Here is a 16,136-nt window from a genome sequence, read left to right as displayed (position 1 = left end):
AGTTGCGCGTATATTATGATTATAACGTAAACAGTAATACTACCTTAAAAATAATAAATCAAACACATAATATTAATTTCACTGTTAGAATCGTTAATAAAATTAGATTGCAGCTAAAATGCAAACTTCAAAAAATTCTTATTGATTGTATCTTATAGACAAATCGATGAAGGTTTCTACAATTTTTTGAATCTGATACGAAATGGAGATGGTAGCTTGTTTTTATTTAGTGTACAGTTTTTGGAGTCTGTTAGTGAATATCTCTCGTCGGTGGTCAGAGGCGTGTAAAAGTGATGTCGTAGGAACGCGTTAATAAAATTAAATTGCAGCTAAAATGCAAACTTTAAAAAATTCTTATTGATTGTATCTCATAGATAAATCGATGAAGGTTTCTAGAATTCTTTGAGTCTGATACGAAACGGGGATGGTAGCTTGTTTTTATTTAGTGTACAGTTTTTGGAGTCTGTTAGTGAATACCTCTCGTCGGTGGTTAGAGGCGTGTAAAAGTGGTATCGTAGGAGCGATCGCAAAGACAAATGGGATTCGACGTGACGCTAAAATGAGCCACGACCCTGAAAATCGGTGGGGTTTTCGGTGTCGCTTCCGGTTGTATCACCGCAACTGAGCGCCACTCCCTCGGGATTACACGAACTGCCGGCAGTGGCAGATTGCTTGGCAAATAGGATTGTGCAGCCAAACAACTACTAGCAGTTACGAGAGATCGGTATCGCGAAACGATAGCGGCGCATGTCGTCCAGAGGGTGGCAAAGGGTGGCGAATCGACTCAAGTTTTTCCATATTTGCATCCCCCTCGAACTCCCGCCAAGTATATACCAGTGAAAGTGCCCGCGAGCTGTCGGAAGTGCGAATAACTTGCGACGGGTGAATATCCTTCGCGGTATTGTCTCTACTTCCGGCTAACCTTGCACGAAACGACACGGAAACGAATGCTGTTTCCCCGGTAGCTTAAAAATGCGAAACGATCTTCGTGCTTCTCGTTGAGCGTTTTAAAGCGATACGAAAGTAGACGATTTTTTCCCTACGTAGCTCGTATAATATCTAACGTTGAAACAAGTTTCTCTTGCACCGAAAGTTTTTAATCAACTTTTTATGGGTAAATCAGAGCGAACGTCGACGATATTTTATGTTTTCAACGAAATTGAATTCGACGTTTTTCACCCAAGCTTACGCTATGCTTCATCGTTCTATTGTTATTTCAGTAATTTCTATGGAATGAACCGTTCGTGTACAGATAACAAAATATTGCGGACCGAAATTACTTCCTACGATTTTAGCATGGAACGAAAAGATTAATTATTCCACGAATATTCCCCCGTTATCTAGAGAATTGTCACGGAGATAAAGCTGCGTGGCGTAATAATCAGCCAAGAAACAATGACATCTCATTCTTTGCGTCTGACATTCGATTTTTCGCCTGCAGGAACAAGGAATTGTAATTGTTCCAGCAGAAGTGCTCGTTAAAAGCATCGGGTGGTTGATATATTTTTAAAATTTTTCACAATTCCAATTTTTCTGGACGAATCACTTCCACGAATTCTCCTCTTATTTCATAGTATTTTCACTATATTCGCGAATTTATTACCGCAATTTATTTAATTTTATTATTCATAAAAACCGTCCATTGAAAGTATACGTATATTTCACAATACGTCTTCGTTCAATCTTTATTACTATTTCACCAAATATTTTATCGTCAAAATCTCCACTGTGACAGCTGTAGGGTCCCCTTGTCAGATCAAGAGCCGCAATAATTTAGTTGTACGGGCTGCATGCGACACGCGAGCCACAAGTTGCTTGCCATTGTACTATACGATCAGAAATTAAATTTCTACTTCTTAAACTGTGAATATAGAACAGTTCATAAATATAATCGCGCCTGTTATAAATCAGTACAATGTTAACAGTGTGAAATATTGTAGAACAAATTAAAATAATCGAGCACGATAAGTATTTACAGAACGTGTTGTTTAAACGTTTCGTGTGTCGATTACGGATAAACTGATGGTTTCAGAAAATCAGGTCCATTTAAATTGTTTATAATATTAATTTCCGTGTCTCGAGAGTAGAATAGAGGATCGGTTTGTCCAGAGGGAACTTGTGCATTTGCCTAAGCGACAGCGCGATTCCGGTTCCGTGAAATCCAAGTGTCCGACTTCGGCGGAGGCCGCATTTCACACGGTACATCCGCATCGGCCACGTTCGGAAGCATCGTCCGGGACACCGGAAGTAAGTGGGTACGGAATCGATCGATAGTTCCTTCCGGGCTTGGCACGGTCAGCCCGGTAACATTCGGGTACACGCGACTGCATCGTCGGACACTGACGTCTCTCTGTGCCGACAATCGCATGCATTATGGCCATCCGTGGATCACGAAGGCTTCGTTGGCGTCGCGACTTCGACTGACTGATCGAATTTACGACGCGAATGCGTTCGTAAATCTCTTACCGCGATGACGATAATCCCGCTGCTCAACAGGCTACGAGTTCAGACCGACCATGCGTGTCAAATAATCGCGTTTACCCCACCCTCGGATTTTTAGCTCCTCAAAATTCGGGAATTATACAATTTGACGGTTATTCGGAACCACGACCGCCTCATCGATTCGGGCGATATCGAAATATGTTGTTAGAGGCACGCAGTGAACAACTCGTGGAATGAAATTTGTACGAGGCTTCCTTTTTCGGATAATTGAATTTGTAAATTTGCGATCGAGTAAATATTATTTGCATGGCGCGTCTGTCCATTTCTTGCCATTTCCACTCGTGTTGATGTCCAATCGTATTCTATTGCATGCATACCCGATGAATTTTCAAAGTCAATTTTCTCGAAAACAAAACATCGTATGAACAAATTTCATTCTACGCTTTTGATCAATATTGTACTCTACATCACATGTTATATAACAATATATTATTGTTACTATCTGCATGAATTAACTCTTTACAAAATTATAATTGTAAATACTCGTTGCGGTAGTTAACCTTAATTTAGGTGATCGTATACTTCGTAATTTATTACTCTGATTTCACTGTGAATAAAAATCACATGGGTGTCGAAATACGAGAGAAAAAACCTTCTTCCCTGCATCTGTCCAGAAAGTGTCGAACTAATAATAGTAGCGTGAACATTGGTAGAAATCCTTTTGAAGTTGTAAATCCCAGAGTTAACAGCGCCAATACTCTTCGAAACTGGTTTAAATTTCCCACCACGTTCGTTTGTACGTATTACAGTCGGATCTAACTCAATTTACCGCTCAACATCACTTTCTGTTTCACAGTGCAGATTTATACGACAGAACAAAAGAGGAAATGGTGGAAATAGTGAAATTAGTACAGTCAAATAATTTTTATGCCACTCTAGTTACTTCGTCACAAATTTCCTAGGTCCTCGAACGTGTTTCACAATCTTCGCAATAAAGTAAATATAAAATTTGGGGGACACGTGTTACCAATGCGACTAACATCGAGTCAATAGATATTAAATGACGATCCGTTGGTTAACGAGCCTTTAGTGCGACTTTAGAGAATTTCGAAATTCGGTCGTGATCAGAAACGGTGGGAGTTCAGAAAGGAGATCCGTGTCAATGGCTTCCTCGTCTCTCTATTCACAGTTGGTATCTGATCACCGGTTCCGATGTTCAGTGACGCGAAGATCAACGTTTATAGACGCCATACGATGGCTTGTTACAAGACATGAATATACTCGTAATGAGAGCTAACATTCTTATTAGTCGACGTTTCGTGAGTAGACTGTTAATATCCCTGAGATGTAGCGTCGGAAGGGAATATTCTGATGCTGGAGATATACTGTAGGAAATAATTTATTTCTGATTTCCTCTCTCGGGACTTACAATTTTAAATACAACGCGAAAGTACCGTCTCATCGCTCGTTTCCTCTTTTCAAAGACGCTTTTCCTTCCATTTAAAGAAAATCAGCACTCGCTCGAACGAAAGCGTAAATAAGTACGGTAGTTACTTAACCACAGGGCGATATACTCGTAATAACGGCTGTCGTGAGCGCGAGTGTATTGCTTAGATAAATTGTATGGCTCGAGGAACCGCAGTCGTAATTCTGAAATGACCACGATAGACGTCAGTTATGTGTCCGGGTAACTGCAAATTGCGGAGAGTGCGTTTATTTTCGCGTTATTGGCCAAGAGAATCCAGAAGCGTACACAAGTACGATGCCGAGGATATCCGTTCTGGGTCATGGAAGCAATTTTGACATCGTTTTCCACGTCCGTTCTAATTCCCTTCAAGGCACTCGCAAAAACTTCTCAGGCCACATCCCTTTACGACGCCTCGTAACGGCAGAGTATTTCGTTGCCACTCTCCATCCTCGAGACAACCGTTTTCCCAAGTCTTCTATCAGCTATCGTCTGCCTTGTCTAAGAAGACGTACTTAAAGAACGTAGTATACTTCGATTAACAATTATTCGAACGTAATTCGGTTCACTCGGTAAGAATTTTCGCATGATTTCTTTTGCGTTTCGTCCTGAGCCTGCTAGTGGACTCATCAGTCGAGGAGTGTATATAGAAATAGGTCGAATACTTGCGAGACAGTATTATATTTAAAGCGTTGACGAGGACACAACGTATACCTGAATTTATCCCAAATATTCCGAACACGATATCCAGTATCGGAAATATTTTTCCATACAAAATTACGTCCCCTGTCAAAATATTCATTGGAACCAGAACTACGCCCCCTGTTCCAAATATTCATCATAATCCATTTACCCAAAAACGTCATCCAGTGCAACGATCGTTTTTCGCCTATCAATCTCCGTACGAAACGTTAAGCTTTTAAACATGTAGCGAGCAATCGAGCCGAAGATACACAGCTATCGAATTCGCGACAACTGTTATCGTCAAATCTGTTACGTCATTAAATATACAGCCCGCTCGCGGAAGTCTCCGTCGGTTTGACTGGAAAAGCCCCCGGAACGTGAAAGCCTCGAGGACCTCGACATCGATTTCCACTTTCCCATTTTTCTTCCGCCGTGAGGAACGAGGTTTTGTAGCCTGCTGTTGTGCCTTCCACTCGTAAAGTGAAAGAAAAGCTTTCCATGTAATTCGATAATTCGCAGCGACGTGGGAATTATGGCCGCAACCCAGCCGTGTACGCAATTTTAATGCCTTCGGTATGCATCGTTGCATGGCATAACAAACTATCCTCCCCCTATCCTCCCTCCCCCGTCATAGCTCCTTTACTCTTACCCGTCGTCGTGGCGATGCGACGAAAAGCTCCGCACGAAAGTTCGCTCTGGCGTCGACGACAAAGGAGCCGGCCACTCGCCAGAATCGGAACGCGCTTATAATGGGAATTCGGAAACAATGCCGCCCGCTATCGAACCGGCCCCATTCATGCACCGGGTGCTAGAAAGGTAACCGCAAGGTTTAGTATTCTGCACGAGCCTCCAGTCCATTCTTTCGCTCGAAATAGATTATCATTAATCTTAGAAAGACTAAGGAGGCGGGCACTTCGAACCCGGAATTTAGAAAATTTCTTAAACAAGCGTGAGATCGTAGATTCCCAAACTACTGAACAAAAATAATAAGTAACATATATGCATAACTGTTAGTCAGTAATCCAAAGGGGTCGTGAGTTCGAATCCCCCTACCTCCTCTTCTTCTTCTTTCTCAATTCCACATAAGTTCCTTATTCCACTTTAAGATTACAGTTACGAATTTGTCTTATAAAATATCACAATCTAGTCTTATCACCACAATTTAGTATTTTATTTCTGCATGGCTGAACTTGTCTTGATGTACCCTTTTACGCGAAAACACGTTCCTCGAATAATATTAAAAATATAGAAAATTGAGATACACCGTCACATTGCCAGTATAATATACAACTTTCTCCTCTTTCGATTTTCTTCTAATATTTACGAAAAAAACGTATCATTGCCTCGAACGTAATTCGACGAGGACGAAAGCCCTATGTATCGCGATCACTCGTTAGCCCCTTAATTCTATCCCTTCGAATACTCGTGCGAACTACGCTCGCTGAACTTCATCGTAACTCTTGCAGAACTTGGTGCATCAATAATTTGCCGGTTGCACGAGAAGTTGGTCACGCATATCTGTACGTTTCCACGGTCGGTCCGTTCGAGTTCTCGCGAGGACCATAAAGGCAGCTTACGCGGCACGAAACTTCCCGACGACGACCGATATCAATTTCGTTAACGATAGGGGTAGTTCGCGACTCGAAATAACGGAAGAGACCCGACAACCTTACGATGGACGAGAGAATTGCTGCGTATGCTCGTACATGCCAGTCAGCTCTACGTACAGCACGTATGGGTTGCGGTTCGTTCTTTCTGCTTCGCTCGATTTATTAACCGCAACGACTCTCTTACCGTAACGACGCTCTGCATCCCCGTGGTAAGCTACGCGTAAGGCAGCAACATTTGAATTAGCGGTAAAGTCTCTTTACGTTGGTACTTCTGCCAAATAAAAATATAGCACGAGCCTATTATCTTTAATTTCCACGTTATAATCGAGTCAATTTTTCCCGTCAATGTTTGGGATTTTATTTAAAATTAAATACGACGTAGAGTGGAAAATCGCATCGAAAAATTGATAAAATAATAGAGAGAAATTTTAATACTGTAGGAAATACTGTGCCTGGAGGACAGACGCGAACGAATGGATTTGTGCTCGCCTCGGTATTCGCGCTATCCGATATTTTATCATTTTTCGTTTTATTCGTGCGGCCGATTTCGAACTTACGCGCCTAGAAGCTAGGAATATCGGAGAGATATCTGATACACGACTGTCGCGTAAATGCGTGCTGAGCGATAAACTTTTATGGTACACGGAACTAGTCACGTAACTGCGACGAAGAATATTTTCCTCGTGATCGAAGGCGGAGAAGAGGAGCAAAGAAAAACGTTCTATGGTTTAATGGGTTCTAATTTCGCGCAGCGCGTTCCCTGAAGCGCGACGACGGCGCCGAGAAATTGCAATTTCATTCTCTTTTAAATGCAATTTTTTCCAAGAAGCTTGAGCACGCCAAGGCAAATAGAAAATATTGCCCGGCCAGGGAAGGTTTCAGACTACGACCCTTGCTTATGGTTCAGTTTTTGCACAGTGGTAGACAGTGAAACGAAAAATTAATAATTAATCAAAAATTATTTGTCACTGTTCACATTCTACCGTGGTATCACGCTCCCCTTGACCCAAGATTGATTTTATTTTCACTCGGTGATATTCGAGATATCCTAGAATAATAAAAATAGTATCGATTTAACGATAATCAAATTTAACGGCCCGTTACAGAACACCCAGTATACATACTCAATTGCACGGAAACACTGTATACACTTTCACGGATAGAGTTGTGTAACGACACGGACTCACACGCACAACCGCAAGCGTAATTCATGCATACACGCATTTGCATGGACATGCCGTAACCACATGATTTATCGTCTTAGGTGCCCGGACGAAACCTCGGTCCACTTGTATCATCGGTTTCTCTCGATCGCAACCACCCACCCTTTTTGGTTCCCTCCACGATAACGCGGCCGGAAGACACGACTGATTTCCAACTTCCTGAAATTTTTCTTGGCTCGCCACCGGAAGGACGCCGCGAAACATTCTTCTTGTAAAAATAGATCCTGCATTTTATCATCGATTAATTCATGTCGTGCTTTTAACATGTCGAGAGTATAGTTCGAAATGTGGAAAAGACAATCTCTCAAACGAAAGTAACTTTCTTACGAATTCTTCGATACTGTCTTTAGACGCGATGCGACATTTAAAAGAGGCTACAAATGCATGAAACTAATTGACTTAAGGATTGAAAACAAAAAAAATGAAACGCCGAACTAGAATATCCACTTAAGAGTACCTACTGATATACAGGGTGCTCGGCCACCTCTGGGAAAAATTTGAATGGGAGATTCTAGAGGCCAAAATAAGACGAAAATCAAGAATACCAATTTGTTGATTGAGGCTTCGTTAAAAAGTTATTATCGTTTAAAGTTCCTTACTGATCGGAAAATTTTTCGTCGAAAATAAAAAATTTCAAAACCTTCTAAAAAAATTATTTTTGGTTGCGGGGGTCAATTACAATCATTTTTGGTCAATACATATATCCCCGAAATCCTACGCGTTTTCGAGAAAAAAATTCATTACCGAAAATGTAATGTCTGACCATACCGTTGATATGTTTCACTGAAATTTCATGCGTATCTTTAAAACGTCATAACTCCTGAATGGATGGGACGATTTTAACGTTTAAAAGAGCAATCGACGCATATTTTAGTGTAGAATATGTAGAAATTCTAACAATATTCGAAAAGTTGTTCCTTGACCCCCTAAAATGAGAAAAACCCTATACAAATGGTCCAATTTTCAAACAGCCATAACTCCTACAATAATGAACATATTTCAATGAAACTGTTTTCTGAAGTAGAGCTCATGGGTACCTACAAAAAAGTATTAGACAACTTTTCTGTAGGGCGTCAAATAAAATTATCAAAAATGAAAAACGAATTCTTAAGAAAAATCGACAGGGGGTAGGTGCCTAATTTTCCGAGGAAAAAAAAAAATTTTTAATCGTTCTGAAAAAATTATTTTCGTTTGCAGGGGTCAATTTCAATCATTTTTGGTGAATACACATACCCCCGAAATTTTACACAGTTTCGAGAAAAAAATTCATGTCGGTAAACAAATTTTATTAATAATTTATGACAATAATTTTGTTAATAACTTTTTAACGAAACCTCAATCAACAAATTGGTATTCTTGATTTTCGTCTTATTTTGGCCTCCAAAATCTCTCATTAAAATTTTTCTCAGGGGGTGGCCGAACACCCTGTATAATAGTTTTGTTGTAGTTGGAAGTATATATTTCTACCTTCCCAATAGAACATTTTAAAACGCTTAAAGAGATATTGATCAGGTACAGAAATACCAAGCTAACCGACAGCAATTATATTTTTGAGATAATTATTTTCAGTTAGCTTTCTGTTCCTTTGTCCAACTAAAACCTTTTGACAGGGGATTGTAACTTTTTGAAAGAACAATCTGTAAATCGTCGTGTTAGCAATGATTAACGTCAATACAGGATAGGAACAGTTCCGTTCGTACAAAAACGTTGCAGAGAAACTCGTTCACACACGGGGCACATTCGCAGCGCGCAATAAAGAAAAGCAATACAAGAACAGTGAAATACATAGACGTGGCCGAGTTGGTAGTTTCAGTTGTTATCAATAGAAAAGTTCCTTGTCGAGAAAAGTACTATTTTCTGTATGCATTGCGTGTGGCGCAGTATAGAAGAAATATATAGGTGTTACCGCGAAGTTTCGAATTCGTGACGGGAAAGTCGGTCTCCCGGGATAATGGTTCACATGCAGGGTGATGAATAATAGAGAAAAAAGATTTCTCAACATCATTCATAGAAAATTCCAACTTCAGAGAATTTGTATACAACCTCTCCATGTTTAGATTCGCCAAGTTGCATCATAATTCTTCGTGCTTCTTTGTTTAAATAAATTTCATTTTTAAAACCTGTGCACGTATATGGAATATATCGTTAACGTCGCGGTGAAAATAGAAATTTTAAGAAATATAAGAAATACTTAAAGTAAGATAGGAATTATTATATTTAAAGGTTGAGACAACCCTTTACAAAGCTCCGATTTCATTAATTCTATTGAGAAAAATATGAGTCCAGTTACAAGCTTCTTTTGTACAATGATCGAATATCCACGATGCTGATATTGTAGAGCTGGTAACGATTGGGGGATTTGTACAGCGATCAGGTTTCAATTAGAGCCTTTTCGGAAAAAAGAGAGTAAAAGTAAAACATCGGGTGCCATTTACTTTTTTATTCAGTCACGTCAATCCATCGTGATTCACATCCGTATCGCTTTGTCTCGTGACGTTCCCATGGCAACCTATTTTTGAGCGAGCTTTTCTCAAAAATACACGTCTCTTCGGTAGCTTCATTCGCGCCGAACGTCGAATAAACCCGCAGATTCGGTGAAGTATTTCAGGAATATTTTTTCTCCCTTTAACCGTGGTGGCCGAGGAACCCGTGAATCAACCGAGGGATTCTGTCCACGTTTTACAGCTTCGCTTTTACACCGTCCCTTCTTTTCCATCTTTCTCCCGGTCCTTTTTTCCTTTCCTTTCCTCTTCGTCTTCGCGACCTGAAAGTCCAAAGTCCTGCTCGCGCTGCCTTTTCATTTAGAATTTAATGTTTCAGCTGTTCACTCGGAGCTCTCCTTGTTCACCGTCGCGTCGGTACGAGCTCTTCGAGGAAACGAGGTCGTAGTATAAAAGATATTGTAGAAGAACAAAGGGAGAGAGAAGACGTGAAGTAGAATGCAGGATGGAAAAGAGTCGTTGAGAAAGTTTTTATCGAGAGGAGAGGGGGCACGAAGACGAGGCTTGTGATCGATTTTCAAGATCGACAATGTGGTCCCGGAGCCCTTTCGTGGTCGTTGTTGCGTTTGGTGTAACCGCAGAGAATTCGTCGACTCAGGTTGCGTTATTAAAACTCACTGAGAAGCGATGTTCATCTTAAAAATCATTACTGGTAGCTGCGAAAGTAACTGACCAGCAAAAACGACGTCGCAAAAGACGCTGTTCTAATAGTTAGAATCTAACTGATATTTGGTCGAAGCTACTAAAACATCGATTGGTAATTTGTTCGTCTGGGAAAGGGGATAGGAGAAGTATATAATTATGTCGATTGCAGTCGATTCCCGGTGCGCTAGGGAAGAGGCATTCGAACACGATTAAATGCTGAATCGATACGACAATAATTGGCACTGCGCACCTGTAATAGAATTGCTGACGTACTTCAAAATATATAGAAATTTAAAACGTTGATCTATAATAAGTGATGCAAACATTTAATTTTTCTGTGAAACATTTTTCAGTATTGTCAACAGTTTTGAAGTTATTTGAATGCATCAACTCTTGAAAGATTGTGATTAAATTATTTACAAGAGTTTAATAGTATATAGCACTAGAAAAAACTACAGAAAAAATGTTTACGTTGAGTCTCTGAAAGAACCTTACGCATAATGTTATATAAGACGGTTTTTAATGTAATATTCTGTTGTTCGCGCGATTTATCGAGAAATCGCCAATCGCTGTTCGTTTTTCTACCTTCCGAGTGCACCTATAGTACTTTACGCCTTTACTGGCCGTCGTAAACTACGCTTAACCTGACACTTTCTCCAATATCCGATATAAGGCAAGGAGAATACGTCGGATGAATTGTAGCTTGATCCAACATCAATATTGATTAAGTACACAGGGAGGGAAAAATATAAGTTTGCTCTCGAGGTGACGCGTTACGATATCCGACACATCGTATTCGGATTTTTGAAGTGTCTTTGCTTTAACCGATGAAATTGGCACGAAGAGTCGCGCGAGTAATTATTTTTCGATTCGATCGAATTTCAGAAAAAAAGTGAAATACGTCCCATCGTCTAGATTTAAATAGAACAAAAGAATATTTTAACCGGTAATATTAACAGCTTTAATTATTCATTGTTAAAATCGTTCTGATTACAAATCACTATTACTTTCTCATTTTCTCGAATAACCAATTCATTTCTTTCATTTACAGGTGTAGAAACCTTCGAACCGAGGCTAAGCTGTTGTAGATCCTGAAAGGACACTTAATTCTCAACGGAGGGGAAAGTACCAAGAAGATCGAAGTAAAATCCACGGATTATTTCTCATGTCTGGCACGTCTAACGGCGCGTAATGGACATTTGGAAAGCTTTATGAATCGCGCATGACGCCGGTAAGCGAAGCGTTTATTTCTGTTTTAATCGCTCTGTTTGTCTCGGTGATAAACTACGAGAGCCACGTCTTTCCCCACAAGCTTACATCGTTCCCAAACAAGTGTCCATTTATTCCGTGGACCGAAATGAATCCAGCAGTAAATTTCGCCGTTCCCAAGTCTTCCGAGCAATTCACCGCTTCCTTCGTTGGGTTTGGCCGCCGGCAGGAATGTCGAACGACCATAGAAAATTACGTTCCTTGCTCAGATCTTTACGACAAACGTTCGAACGCATAGTTACATCGAATATTTCACAGAACGTTTTACACGATTTCAATCTCTGTAATCGTAAGGTGGAGACAGAACAGCCCGAACCACGAGTTTGCATGTCTTTCAAACATTCTTCTTGAAAAAAAAAAGTAAATGAAATTTTTCTTTGCACGCATGCTCTCTCGAACGACGCTTAACGATCTTTAGCGACGAGTAAACTTATTTGGAGTAACGGTCAGTTCTGTTCGCGTCCAACTTATGCAATACGTTTCTACTTGCAACGTTCTACAGTTATCTCTTGTCACTGGCATTGTGGAAACACATTTAAACCGCTGCATTATCTGTAGCTCGAAGTTTTCGTTATTTATGTCTTTCACTACGAGCGAAGTTTACAACCGATGCAGTTAACGGGTATAGTTTACACCCACGACTGACTTATTTGGTGCAATGCTACTACCGTGCTTGAAACTATCTGCTTCACTCTACAGAAATTCAGAAGCGACTAACAATAAGCTGAAGTCAAGGCTCGAATTTGGCTCACGACCATACAAATACTGTTATTTAATTTACTATGGAAAAATACTCTAGGTATTTCAGTTTTGGAATCTCGAAATTCTTCGAATAAATGCGAAACGAGAAAAATAATTCTATTACGAAATTTCGATGTATATTTTTGTCATTAAATTGTAATTATGTTCTATTAGTTGTCAAAGAGAATACGTTTGCATCGTTCGAGCAATAGATTTTCATAGAATCATCGAAGAATATTTAAAATGGTGGCTCAGAACCGCTAAAATCGCAATCCAAACGAATGCTATCAGAGCTCGGTGCGTCCTCTTTTGTTCCATTCAACTAAATCTGCATAAATTGAAAGTTCTTTTCAACTTTTCATATTTAATGTCCCTATCTATTACTATTCTATTCCGACTTTTCTGATAGCGGCGTAAGAAAGCACTCGGAATTACCGATAACGAATGCGAGATTCACAATTTCGCGAGGGAAAATGATAAGGAAAGTTTAAAGGAAAAGCTCTGCGTTACTTCATAAAGCTCCGACTGTTTCTCCACTTTTCACTCAATGGCATAAAGGCAACGGGAATGGGGGACTAGATTCTCCAGTAAACGAAAGATTATATTCTTCTTCCTTGATAAACCGCAAGCTTGCAATGGAACTCGTTGCGTTTATTGAAACGAAGTTAAATCCCGTAAGGGTAGCAGGCGGAATCGAAAACAACCGGATAATAAATTTACGTTATCTCCTCATCTTCCCGAAAATCCCCATCTCTGGCCCTGGTGAGGGGTGGAGTCTCCCAGAGTTTACGGAGGAAAACGTAGAGAGGAAATTACGTCTGTAATATTACAAGTTACAGACTATTGGCCCTTATTCCGGTCTGAATGATAACTTCGATCAATCGCCAATATTAATCGTCGTGAAAACGAGTTTCGTCTTTCATAGACAATTTTTGTTAATTGTTTCTGATCGTGTCTTTCAAGTTTTAAATACTTTTTTTCATACGAGGATAATGGAATCGTGTAACTGTCACCAAACACGTTTCGAAGACGGTCTTTTTTTAAGTATCGTGACAAGTCAATACTCTATATTACTATTGTAATATAAAATCCAGTAAAATGTCCATAATTAAAGAAATTAACATTCTCGATAAAGAATTGTCCTGCTCGATAATTTCACAAGCGCGATCAATTTTAGTAAGTCGCTGTCAACCTTCGAGCAAGAAAATGTTTAAAATCCAATATATTTTCATACTTTCGCGCTTCGTCCCGTGTCTCATTTTTTCAAGCAAAAAGCTGCTTTCAATTTATCATCGCGACGGAAGATTTTCCCGGCTTCCGAGAGAAAACCAACAGCGCGTTAATTTTCCGTTGATCCGACGTATCGTGGCCGTCTCGGTGATCCCAGCGAAGTAAATAATGAAAATTACCAAAGATGGAGCAACGAAAACGAAAACGAAAATGTCAGAAGTCTCCTCGGCGTAATCTAATTCGCTGATACGACAAAGAAAGGAGAGGGGGGATAAATTGTCGAGAACGGAGATCGATCTATGTCGGAAAATTGGGAATACGTTCGTCCAATTCGAAATGAAACCGCTTTGCGGCGAATCAAGATAAGGGTCACGGGCTTTTCATTCGTCTTATCTTTTTTCTCAGAAATAGAGATCGCGACGTCAATGGTTAGGATAGTCGAGAGGATCTCTTAACATTTTTCGAATTGTCGCGGTAAATCCATCCACTGCGCGTTGAAGGAGCTGAAGAATAGGTTTGTTCCTTTGTTCCTAATACTTCGAAACAGGTTCAATGGTCGAAATATATTTTTTAAATTGACCCATAAACTCAGAAGAAAAGTAATGCGAGAGTACTACTGTAACTTAAGGGAAACGTATTTCAAATGGTAATTTTAAAAGAAATTATGAAAATCGATGAATTTATATTTGTTTATTTCTCGACTTGTCGCGGAAAATAGCATGAACGTGCTAAAAAAAAATTACAAGATTGCGTTAGAGGATTTCCACACGGTTCGTATTTCTTCCACGTAGATTCATGTTTTCCATGGGACCATAAGGTGTATTAATATTTAACAATAGAAAAGAAGTAAAGCCTGGATAAGATACGCGTCTCGAGATGCATGCATATTGAACGTGTATATATGCGGAAAAGGAAAAGAAACATGCAAATAGAAGAACGTGACAGAGGAGCTGAAAATATGAACATTTTACCTGGGCGAACAGCATACGAGATCGAAATATATCTGCTTGAATTACTTACGCGTACTGTCTTCGAGAAGAACAGGGATTTCGAGGTTGCAGAAATTACGAGAAATTGGCTGAAGAAACAAGACTTGTAAATAATATTTGACAATTATTTTTAATACGGCATTTAATGCAGCAATTGGTCGACTTCGCAATATATCGATTAACATATCAATTCCTAACTAATCGGTATATTATTGTACCAATTAGTGTATCGAATGACGCTGCTTCGATCGACCAACGTGCGAACAGACGCGAATCGCTGCATCGAACGTTAAACGTTATCATAAATTCATGGTGGCTCTGAAAGCAACAAGGAGAAGCGAAGAAAGGGTCAGGGGGCAGCGAAAGTGAGAGAGGTACGCGGTCCGTGCCTCTCGCGGACTCACAATCAATCTCTTCCCACTTCTTTTCTTCTTTTTATCCCGGCTCTTCTGGACGAAAAGCACGAGAGCTCGGGAAAGTTCGCGAGTGGACAATACTCGTCGTTGCAGTGGAGAGAGAGGGAGGGGGAAAAAAGAAGAAAAATGAGAGAAGAAAGGGTTGGAAATAAAAGAAACTCGAAGGACTCGTCCTACGTCGCCGCCCTCCGCGCCCGTATCCTTTAGCTTGTGTCACGGCCGTTGATGAGCCTCGTGTCGCCCGCCAACTTTTCCTTCGGTCAAACAAGCCGGTGTTTACTAGGATCGACAAAGGAGATGGCCCTGGAACAGAGATGGGGATGTAAGTAGTTTCGAGACGACGGCCTACGTTTACACTGGGAACACGGTGTAACTTTAACTGCGATCGGCGCGTCGCGTCGCCCGGTATAATCGATGCTCTGTCTCTTTCTGCTTCCACGACGGAAGGGAAATTCGAAACTAAATGAGATTCCTCCCGATCCCAGTCTTGCTTGGGACACTTTCGCGGAGGCAAATAGGTTCTCGTTCTGGCAAGGATCGACTTGGAGGGCTGAGGAGAGATGCACGCGAGCAACGAGTTTGGTCGAAACGTATCGCGTGCACGGTCGCGTTAGATTCTTCGAGATACCGCACGAGGTACTTACAATTAAAGCTACCCTCTGGCTTCCGAGCAGAAAAACGTGTCCTTTTAGATAGGGATCCGGACGTTTTGTTAAGACTGTCGCTTAAGCTTTTTTAAAAGTATCGTGCACATATGTACTGTCGTTAGGTCTTCAGGAATCAATTCAGAATTCTTTGAGCTCGATAAGTGGAATATAAACAGCATCTTGTATGGGTACTATGTAAGAAAACAATAACAAAAATTCATATAAACATGCGACCTATTGCGTAGTATCTGTTCAAGTTGTTCTAATTATTAAT

General features: G+C 40.4%; 1 protein-coding gene across 5 annotated transcripts in view; it reads left to right on the top strand.

Moving 5' to 3' along the window:
* Nlg-5 (neuroligin 5) overlaps nt 1-16,136 on the top strand; it is a 157,787-nt gene that overhangs the window by 93,451 nt on the left and 48,200 nt on the right. For 4 of the 5 annotated variants that reach the window (XR_013079735.1, XM_076765750.1, XM_076765749.1 and 1 more), the window contains one exon: nt 11,622-11,801. The exons of the other annotated variant lie outside the window; for it this stretch is intronic. The gene's annotated coding sequence lies outside the window, so the exon portion shown is untranslated. The remainder of the gene's footprint in view (nt 1-11,621; nt 11,802-16,136) is intronic. 5 annotated transcript variants of the gene reach the window in all.

This window comes from Colletes latitarsis, chromosome 5, assembly GCF_051014445.1.
Source record: "Colletes latitarsis isolate SP2378_abdomen chromosome 5, iyColLati1, whole genome shotgun sequence".
In the NCBI taxonomy this organism is placed as follows: Eukaryota; Metazoa; Arthropoda; class Insecta; order Hymenoptera; family Colletidae; genus Colletes; species Colletes latitarsis.
The sequence above is the reverse complement of the archived record's forward strand: the minus strand, read 5'-3'. Positions and strand labels throughout refer to the sequence as shown.